Source organism: Limulus polyphemus, unplaced genomic scaffold (genome assembly GCF_000517525.1).
Source record: "Limulus polyphemus unplaced genomic scaffold, Limulus_polyphemus-2.1.2 Scaffold306, whole genome shotgun sequence".
Classification (NCBI taxonomy): Eukaryota; Metazoa; Arthropoda; class Merostomata; order Xiphosura; family Limulidae; genus Limulus; species Limulus polyphemus.
The window spans coordinates 93,766-104,709 of NW_013665916.1; the positions used below are offsets into that span (position 1 = coordinate 93,766).

Below are 10,944 nucleotides of genomic sequence, written 5' to 3' on the forward strand. Positions count from 1 at the left end.
CATGAGCAATATCTTAGCAAATAGAAAAGATAAGATCTTCTTATTTTATATTCTAGCTTGTCAATATCTGGAATTTGAGTTTCTAATTCTTACTATTGGTATTTTGACTTCACATACATCTAATTTGAACCAGTGCTGTATTCAACATACCATGTAACACACAAAAATCGATGTTTATCTGTGCTTTTTTTATATTTACTTTTAAACTAACAAATTGAGTAATGTATAGTTCAAAAATCTGAATTATAATCTGCAGTTTGATACCAAACTTAGTGACATAAACTCATGAAATAGTAGCTCAATAAAATTTTGAATGCGAGTCAACGAATGAGATGACATGGCTTTTCATCTGTGATCTGTCTTGAAAGTGTTAATTCAGCTGTTTGTTCTAAAAGTTTCATGCAATTTAATTAAGTATTTCTACTGTGAGAAGGAAGAGAAAATCAAGAGATATCAGTGATGTCTTTCTGGTACAAAAAGGATTAAACATATCTTCATATTGTTCTGTAAATCTCACAGTATGCAACTTTAGCATATTTCAACTTATATATATGTTTAGTGTTACTTAGTGGATTGTTATAAGTTTGAAGAATATATTGAAAAGTTATTTATTATCTGAATATCTAAAACACTAAGTTTTAATAGCCTTATTTTGCAGAACCTCTATTCTTCATGGTAAGTATGACAATTGATATTTTCCCTCAGAGGGAATATTTTACATTTAATGTAAAACAAATGGAATCGTGTGTGTATGTGTATATATATATGATTCCATTTTGTGCTGTATGCTGCAAATGTGTTAATTACAAAAAAAGTAATTTGTCACTGTTCAATTCCAGTATTTTGTCTTTCAATGCACAGAAACATTTCTAATATTTTCAAAATTTTTATTCCATAGTGTCGGTGCCTTTTTTTGACAATACAATATTCTATTAATTATTGAGAACTTTGTAAAATGGGTGACAATAGCAGTTCAAAAGAGTCTGTGTATTTAGTATAAATCTTTATTATAAACTTGTAGCATTTTATAAACAAACCTAACTTGAACAAAGAAGATAAATTCATTTAAATGAATTTCATGTATGCATATATATTATATAAGATGAAAAAAAGAGAACTGAGCTCAAGATTAGTAAGTTCAATAAGAGAGTACTTCTGCAACTTTAAAGTTGCTTGTTGCAGGTGTTAATAAAGCAACAATTTTGATATAATGCTGTGTTAGTCCAAGAATCAAAGAATTTGGTTGTTGTTGGATGAAAAACAACCTTAATGTTGCAAAAGCGCTTCCTCCTGAGGTTTTACATCATCTAATTTGTACACTTAAGTGGACTTTTGTAGAAATATGTGAGAAACATTCTTTTCTCAGATATATTTTTTTTTCCTTTTGAAACATCCTGCAGTAGTTTTGTCATTAACTGACAGTCTCGTTTCTGTCTTGAATTGAAAGAAATTATTTGCTTGAAATGTTGCCAAGAAAATAGAAGTATTGATTTTTTTAAGTTGACTTTCCTCCAAAAGTCTAATTTCATTATTTTATCGGCTTTGCATTTTTCAGTTGTTTTTTTTATTAAATACATACGTATTAAAGCAATTCATTTGTACTTTTTTGTTTTACCAGTTCTAACCAAGCAGTTGTTATTTATCACAAAATACTCATTAAGATTTCTTTTTTTTTTCTTTTGCTTTCTAGGAGGAAAAGGAGAGCCATATAACAAAATGTATCAGAATCACATCAGCCCTTATTCTTAAGAACCTTTGTATAAACTCTGAATTAGCACGCAGGTAATAATATCCGAGTTTTCATGCTTAATCAATAGAATTCTGAAAAGTAAAATTAATTATACATACTTAAGTTAAATATATGAATAACTTTAGGTTAAATGTGCATCAGTGAAACAAAGACATTTAGGTTAAATGTATGAATAACTTTAGGTTAAATGTGCATCAGTGAAACAGACATTTAGGTTAAATGTGTATTTAAGTTTACATTAATCTACAAATTTTATGTTGAACTTGTCTGAATCCAAAATCTATAGCTTTGTTAATTCGTTGTTTTTATTTAGCTACTTTGAGATACAAGGCTTAAATTGCTAATGCTAAATATAATTTCTAATCTTGTTTTTCAGCTACTTAAAGAGATATGAACCAGAACTTACTTTATTAGCCATGTCGTCAATGGAAGCATCTCGAATACTTACCCACTGCCTGGCTGAGGCAGCTAAAATTCAGGACTGATACATGCTTGTGGTTATATTGTACAATTTATTTTGGCTTATTTAAGGTGGGCCATTCTTGTTCACTTTGTACAGTTATATAATGCAGATCAACATGTTGAGTCTCCAACTATTGTGGCAGCAAATCTCATTATCTAATAAGCTGCTTAAGGTGGTGTTTTCTATGTGATTAAATAAATTTTTATTTAAAGTTGTATTTAATGTATCTTATGGGGGTGCCTAAACATGAAGTAGTATTGTCCATTTTCATTGTTAGAAATGAGCCATGAAGAAAGGGTTTTTATATACATACTTTACCTCATTTTTTTACAAAAAGATTTGTAAAATTAACTGGTAAAATATGATGTTTGTTGATTGAGTTGAAGATATATTTAAAAAACATGGACCAAACTATATGTCACTGCTGCTTGTACACAGCATTATTTGAAGATTGAAAAGCACCTAATTGCATTTCATGTATAGATGCATATTTTTTAAACTTAAGAACTCATCAGGAAGAATTTTTTATATGAGATTTTGTTTTAGACACAAAAAAAGGAGTACAAACAGTCATTGTGTACTTAAACTTATACATAAATCATTAGTTGCCTGATACTACTGCACTTACAGGCTGTGTAAACTTTTGTATTGTTTGTTGTTTTTCAATAGTTCAAACTTTTAAAGCATTCCAGTTGCTAAATTTATTTTTCTGTGTTCCTTAATTTGTCAATCAAAAAATGGAGTATATCATTTTTTTATTCCCCGTAGCTACTTAAGCTATATTCATTAGACAATCTGCATGTAATTTTGTGGTATCTGTCACATAATTGGTTAAAAGTTCTGTATATCAAATGGGCATAGTTGCTGTTTTGAATATTTTGGTCTATGGAAAACTCATATCTGCAAAACATTTAATTTTTTTTTGTGTGTGTGTGTGTTTGTTTTACATTACATCATTGATTTTCACTCCCACATCCACATATTTAAGACCATTAACAGTCCTTGGAAGTACTGTATTTTATGTTTTGCCATTGTGTATCAAGAGCAAATATTAATAGATTTTTTTACAATAAAGTTCAACTTTGGATGTATAAAATAAACACCAGCTGTTTGGTTATTGTCCTCTGGTTGCAATTTTATTTTTATCCATGTTTGAAAATACAAACATTTGAAGAGAATAGGAAACAACATTCCACAAAGCTGCAACTAAAACAATTGGTTTATAGAATCTTTGGAATCATTGCTGGTGTAGAATAGCCAGGAAACTACAAATGTTGTTATATGGAAAAAAATAAATGGACACCTCTAAATTAAAACTTTTTCTAGGCTATTTTGTATTACCTTTCGAGCAGATGCTCTTCATCAAGTAGTAAAGACCATGTTACAATGGAATTAGGCTCAGAAATATTCATTAAAGCGTAAGATAATACAAAGTTTCTAATTACATGCATTGATTGTGGAGCATGGTTACAAAAATACTAAAAATATTGTTGAACTTATTACATAAATATGATTAAAATTAGCAAGAATATGGAAAATAAATAATTAGAACAACTAAAATTGGATTTAGAAATATAAACTCAGGAAAATAATGAAATAATAGCCTAGTAAAATAAAATACTAATCCAGGGAAATAATTATGGGAAGAAAAAAAACTAGATATGGTTGAAGAGGGAGATTTTAATCAGGAGTAAGAGGTAAGGTAAATGCATCTAAAGAAAAGGTTTAGGGAATGAAATTAGAGAAGGGTTGATGGAGTTTTATAATTATTTGAAAGTATATCTTTCATTTATACCATAAGGGGACTTGGTGTTGAGTTGGAAGATAAGACAGTGTTCAAAGCTTTCTCGTGTTAACTCGTTAAGTGGTGTATTTCTCATGACAGACTGCCATGTTGGAGGTACCATTGTGGTCAGGAGAATTGAAGTGTCTAGGAACTGGGAGGTCGGTGGATCATTATTTTACAGATTTTAAAGTGTTCACAAAAATGATCTCCCAGTCTGTGGGCTGTTTCTCCAATATATAGTTTGTGACACCTACTACACTGGGTGCAGTAAATGATGCATTGTGATGTGGAAAGTATAACTAAGGCCACTTATTGTGGCGGTGTTTGAAATGTATGGACAGGTATAACAAATTATTCTGGTACAACGACGAATTCCAACAGTGGGGGTATTGTATTCTGTAGTTTTGAGGTGGAGATTATGTCTATAAGGAACCAGGGGAGGTATAGTAAATATTTCGGCAGTGGTGGAGTCGGTCATCAGTAACTTAATATTTTTTGTATGATATTGGCTGCTAATGTTGAAAGGATGGTATGTTAAATGCAAGGGGTTCTATCATGTTGACATTTGTCGTTAAATTGGGTGACATTGGCATTGTATACTTGTGTACATGGTTGTGGACTTTTTTGATGACATCAGCCAGGTAGTTACGTTGTTGGAAAAATCTTGCCATCTTGATGGTTTTGGTCTTGTGAACTGCTCTTTAGGAATGGCAGCCTTGGTTTTGTAGGGATGGAGAGAGCGATAGTCTAGATAAGTGTCTTTGTAGTGTATGGTGGTTTTAAGAAATTAAAATAAAGTGTGTATGCTGATGTCCTGAAATGAGGCACTTGTATCGGAGATTTGGTAAGTGTACTTAAGGGCTGGGTGAAGTTGTTGGACAAAACCAATGAACTTCTCTACATGGGCTTTGGTACATGTAACAATACCAAGGTAACGGATATAGGGGCGAGGTAAAATATCATCTAAAGTAGCACAGAGGCGTTCTTTGAGGTAACCAACAAACAGATTAGTGATGGAAGGACAGTAACTTGTTGATAGAGTTGGCAGTTCAATTTTAAGGTATTGTGAGAACCAATTCTGCAAGTTGAAAGAGTTTCAATGGTGGGAAATTTAGTATCTCGTTTGTTCAAAGAATGTTTTCCCTTCTCATAATTATTTCTCTGGGTTAGTATTTTATTTTAATAGGGTATTATTTCAATATTTTGCGAATTTACAAAATTTTCCTGAGTTTGTATTTTTATATCCAATTTTCGTTCTTATAATTATTTCTTTTCCATATTCTTGGTAATTTTAATAATATTTATATAATAAGCTCAACAATGTTTTTATCAATATTTTTCTCACCATTCTCCACGTTCAACATGTAATTAGAATGTCACAAAATAAACTAGAAAATGTTTTCATTTAGACTACTACTCTAATACAGAGTGGCTATAAACTACTACTATAACACAGAATGGTTACATACTACTACTATAACACAGAGTGGTTACAAACTACTACTATAACACAGAGTGGTTACAAACTACTACTATAACACAGAGTGGTTATAAACTACTACTATAACACAGAATGGTTACATACTACTACTATAACACAGAGTGGTTACAAACTACTACTATAACACAGAGTGGTTACAAACTACTACTATAACACTGGGGTTATAAACTACTACTCTAATACAGAGTGGCTACAAACTACTACTATAACACAGAGTGGCTACAAACTACTACTATAACACAGAGTGGCTATAAACTACTACTATAATAATGAAGGGTCTGAATAAAACCAAACTTGTTTTTTTAGTGGAAAGCTACCTAATGGACAAGCTGTACTCTGTTTAACACCGAAAACTAAACCCTAGATATGAGCGTTGTAAGTCCATAAACTTAACGCTGACCCAATGGGGAACAAAACTAACTGTAAAATAGAATATACACAAATTTATGTGTAAAGTATAATGAACGCAAAACTACAGTTGCATTACAAAAAACGTAGAGAAACTTTTTAATTGTTGTGATAAATGTAGAAAACCACAAAATTAAGATTATAATGGGTAAAACCTTTGTGGTCAGTATTATTTTAATGTTCCCCAATGGGACGGCGGTAAATTAAGTACTTGCAACGCAAAAATTCAGGGTTTGATTCCCCGTGGTGGACACAAAATATAGCCCAATATGGCTCTGCTGTGAAACAGACAAACAAACGATTGTTTAAATATGGGGAAAAATATTTTCATCAGTATCATACAAACAGTTCACATTGTGTGTGTGTGTGATAAATCGTACACAATTTTTTGTCTTCCTAATATATTTCATGGGGACAAAATTACTTGCAAATTCTTTCTCAAGTAATCTTTTTATTTTGCAAATTCTCACCAAGAAAGGTTACTGGAGTTGACGTTACTTACTTATTGATCAGATTCTAAACTCGGAATTAACGAACTAGTTGCTGGAGCAGAAAATACATCGGCAAGAAACGAAGACATGATTAATTTGATCGTAATTACGTAAAATACAAACGTAAGTACAAATGTGATATTCCTCAATCACAAGGTATCTACGGCAGTGTGTCTGCGGACTTACAACGCTTGAAACCGGGTTTCGATACCCGTGGTGGCTAGAGTAGATTTGTGCTTAATTACAAACAAACTACGGCAGTGATCATTTCAATTGTACAAACCCAAAATAATTTAATCCCCGGACCATAGCATCTTGTACTAACTCTCAAAGAGAGCAGTGAAACAGCAGCTTGGCTAAACAATATGAGCTGTATGAAATAACCTAATCAAAAGCACCTTAGGTGCGACCAAAGGGAATGAAATCAAAATGGCGGCTAAACTGGTAGTTTTACTTATAGCATTAATAATAATTTTACAGCAAATTTGGCCGCCAATTTTGATTTCCTTCCTTTAAGGTGCGCATTCAATCCTTTTTTGGCCGCACCTTTTTTTCACATCTAAGGTGTTTTTGGTTAGATATTGTCTTTTTGTCAATATCAATACGTAAAAAAGATTTCCGTACTTTTGGTGCGAGGAAGAAAGTCAATCTAAATCTATATGGATAGATAACAAGATACATACAAAATTGGGATTTTAAAAACCTGCATATAAGGATTGTAAAAAGTAAGAAAACAAGGCTGAAGATACTGTAGACATTAACTACTCAAACTACAAACCCCTATTTTGGCTCCGTGCTGTTACTTTGAACTACATTTGGTAGAATCAAAACAGGTATTTGTAGTTTGAGTATATAAATATATACAATATCTCCAGCCTTGTTTCCATACTTTTTTATGATCCCTATTTGCAGATATTTTAATTAAGAATTTTTTATTTATCTTGTTTGCTGGCTTTTTTATGCTCAACTATGGGCAAAGAATTACTTGATGTGTTAGCCAACTTTATACACTATAATGATAATAAATATAGCTAGCTGATACTGTTCATGATGATTTACTGTAGCTGTTGACTAGTTGGTCGCATTAATTCGTGATGTAAAATGTTAAGCTGCAGCTGGAGATTGTCATTGAGATTTCTTTGAGAATATAGTGAGCATTTATAGTTTCTGTGTAACTAAATTTTCTGTATATAATACATAGTAATGGGCAAATATATACTTCGACTGAGACACAACCCCACTAAACGCGAAAAAAAAATTACTAGTAGAAAAGCAACCTTTTCAAATAAAACATTTATGTCTAAAACTGCTTTAAATAAGCCTTCGTGTATTTTAAAGTAGTTATTCTGCGAATGTGTGTAATAAAATTTAATATTATGTGTGTTTATTTTTTACTCCTTCACTTCATACATAATATAGGGGTTGGCTCCCTAAAAACAGCGATTCTATAGTGTACAAAGCATTGAGTATTTATATGTTACAGTCATCTAATGTTCATCTATTATTGGCTGGTAATTCCTGTTTCACTCTGTAACTAAGTTTTCTCTACGAACAGTAATGAAGCCAACTTCAATGGGTTAAGATAACATTGTTTACACTAGAATTATGATGTTTTTTAGCTTATGTAACATATAGAAGAAACAAACCGAATTTTCAATACCATTACGACCTTATTTAGTATTCTGCAAAAGGTTTTGATGCAATATACCAGGCCGTTTTTGTTAGAGGATGGCAAGAGAAGAAGAAAAAGTACAAACGGACCGTTTTGAGCAGATTTTCTTTTCCTGGTAAGTCCAACATACATGCTTTTTGTGCAATTTTATAAATGTACAGCCTTAGTAGTCAATGTTAAAGGTTTTAAAGTGTTGTTTGAACTGAATCTTTACTGTTTAAGGTTTTTTTGTTGTTGTTTTTTTGTATTACGGTTTATGCAATTCCTCGCGATCCCTATTATGAACCACTGTCGTGGTTCATGATATTGTTTTGTAAGAGTGGAGTCCTGATGGAAAAGTGGGTGTTAGTAAGAGCTTCTTATATTGTTGGTTGAAGTTCAGAAGTAAATTTCGCTAACTTTGTCACCTAGGGTTAAAAGGAGACTTGTGAAGCTACCAACAACATTCACCTATCACTGTAACAAACTAATATAACTCAAAATAATTCCAAACAACAAAGAATGGGCTTAGAAACTTTCAGTAAAAACTGCCAACTATATATCATGTTAACTCAGAAACCTGATTATATTCCATCACAGTAAAGAAACTAGTGGATGCTCCGTATCTTTATCTAGTGTGGTACAAGTTATAAGTGATTGTTTACCAGATACAGACACGAATATTTTAGTAATGTTAAATCTAAAATTTTCCACGGCATCAACAAAAGTACTGTATAATATCGCGTTTCCTCATATGTGATGTGAGACTCTACTTTATTAGTGTTTATTGTTTCAACTTGTAATATCTGAAAACCCTAGTATATACGCCCATAGTATAGAAAAAATCGACATATGATATAAATACGATAGCAACCAGTGAATTATTGATACTTGAGAACGACATATGATATACATACGATAGCAGCCAGTGAATTATTGATACTTGAGAACGACATGTGATATACATACGATAGCAGCCAGTGAATTATTGATACTTGAGAACGACATATGATATACATACAATAGCAACCAGTGAATTATTGATACTTGAGAACGACATGTGATATACATACGATAGCAGCCAGTGAATTATTGATACTTGAGAACGACATATGATATACATACGATAGCAGCCAGTGAATTATTGATACTTGAGAACGATATATGATATACATACGATAGCAGCCAGTGAATTATTGATACTTGAGAACGACATATGATATACATACAATAGCAACCAGTGAATTATTGATACTTGAGGAAGGAAGCCCATTATGCTGATACATCAATAGGTAGGCACACAACGACTTATAAGCATAAGGAAAAATAGTATGTTCCACCATGAGTAAAAAATTTCTTTATGCTTATAAATCGTTGTGTGCCTACCTATTGAACCAGTGAATTCACTTTTTTCTGGCAGCTAATAACACTGTTAGCTATATAGTTCCTCTACTGCGTCGTTTCTCAACCTTTTTGATACCTGGGACCGGTTCGCTGCTTCCTTAGATCCTTGGGGTACAACAAAAACAATGGTACGTGTTATATGGGGATATTTTGTTGTTTTTTTGCGAAATACCACGGACTAGCAAGGTAGCTGTGACGAACTGATGGTTAAGAAACGTCGCCCATATGCATGTTGAGAAACCTAACTCCAATGATAATATGATGCATGAATCATTCCAAGCAAAAATATAGTAAAATTAACCATTTCACATTTTTAAACCTCCTGATAGCAACCATAGTATGATCTAACTGAATGCAATATTTATACACAGTGAGACAGTGGTAGTTATAGCTGCATATTTTGAAAACTAAGTTGAATGAGCAACATAAGAAAATAAACATCAATAAACTCTGATAAAAAATCCACCGCCCTTCAGAACAGCACAGCATGTTTGTCATGGTACTCGCAGAACAATTGCTAGCAATATGCACTGGGAAAACAATGGAAAGATTATATTGAATGCAAGTACTCGAGTTAAAAGAATTTGTCATACTTAATGGCTTTGGTATACAAAAATATAACTTTGAGTTATCAATCAGGGTTGAGAATAAAAATTGGAGTTCTTCACGTATGCACTATACATATTATGCCATACCGGTGCGGTAACTATGCAATATCAAAGAAAACTTTCTGTCTGTCTGTGGATACATCTCCTAAACTAGTTGACCGATCCACACCAAACTTGGTATGCTAACTATATTGAGAAATAAAAATATTTTATAGAATAACCCCTATATCGTCACTGCGATAACTATTGTAAACAGTTTGGTTTGAACAAAACTCACACCACAACAAAATTCTACAAGTGAAAGATTGTAAGTAAAATTTTCAGCATTTTGGCTTGTTTCCCATAATAAGCAAAATATAAAGTAATAAAACATCCAGCTACATTATGGAGAATAAAGATATTGCTGTTGTTTAAATTTCCCGCTCTCTGATTCACACCGTTTAATTTCCATTTATACCAGGGTTAGAATAAGTGCTTAAGCCTGAATTAGAAAAGTATTTCATGATTAAAATATTTTTAGGATATTTTTTTCTTCTTGATGTAGAATATAATTTTCCGTAGAAGCAAAATTCAATATTATTATTATTATTATTAAACTTAATGCATTAATTGTACCAAGTTCAGAAAGTATGAACCTTAACCACATCTCTACTGTGAAATGGATTGCTTTGAACAAGAAGTAACGTAAATTCTTTGCCATTTCTGCGAAATTTCTCGAATCAATTGCTACACCTCCTCACTTCCCCTGTCTTACAACAATTGCATTCGGGAATGAACACTACTGAAAATCCTTGCAGAGATATTACTCATTTTTAGTCAGTTTGTGCCTGTTTCTCGCGTTTTGAAGAGAAAAAAAAAAACCACAGAGGAGTGCAGTCTCTT

General features: G+C 32.1%; 1 pseudogene; it reads left to right on the plus strand.

Annotated features, from left to right (window-relative positions):
* The window catches only part of LOC106457232, a 58,394-nt pseudogene extending 55,059 nt beyond the window's left edge, over window positions 1-3,335 (plus strand).
* Window positions 3,336-10,944: the final 7,609 nt, after the last annotated feature.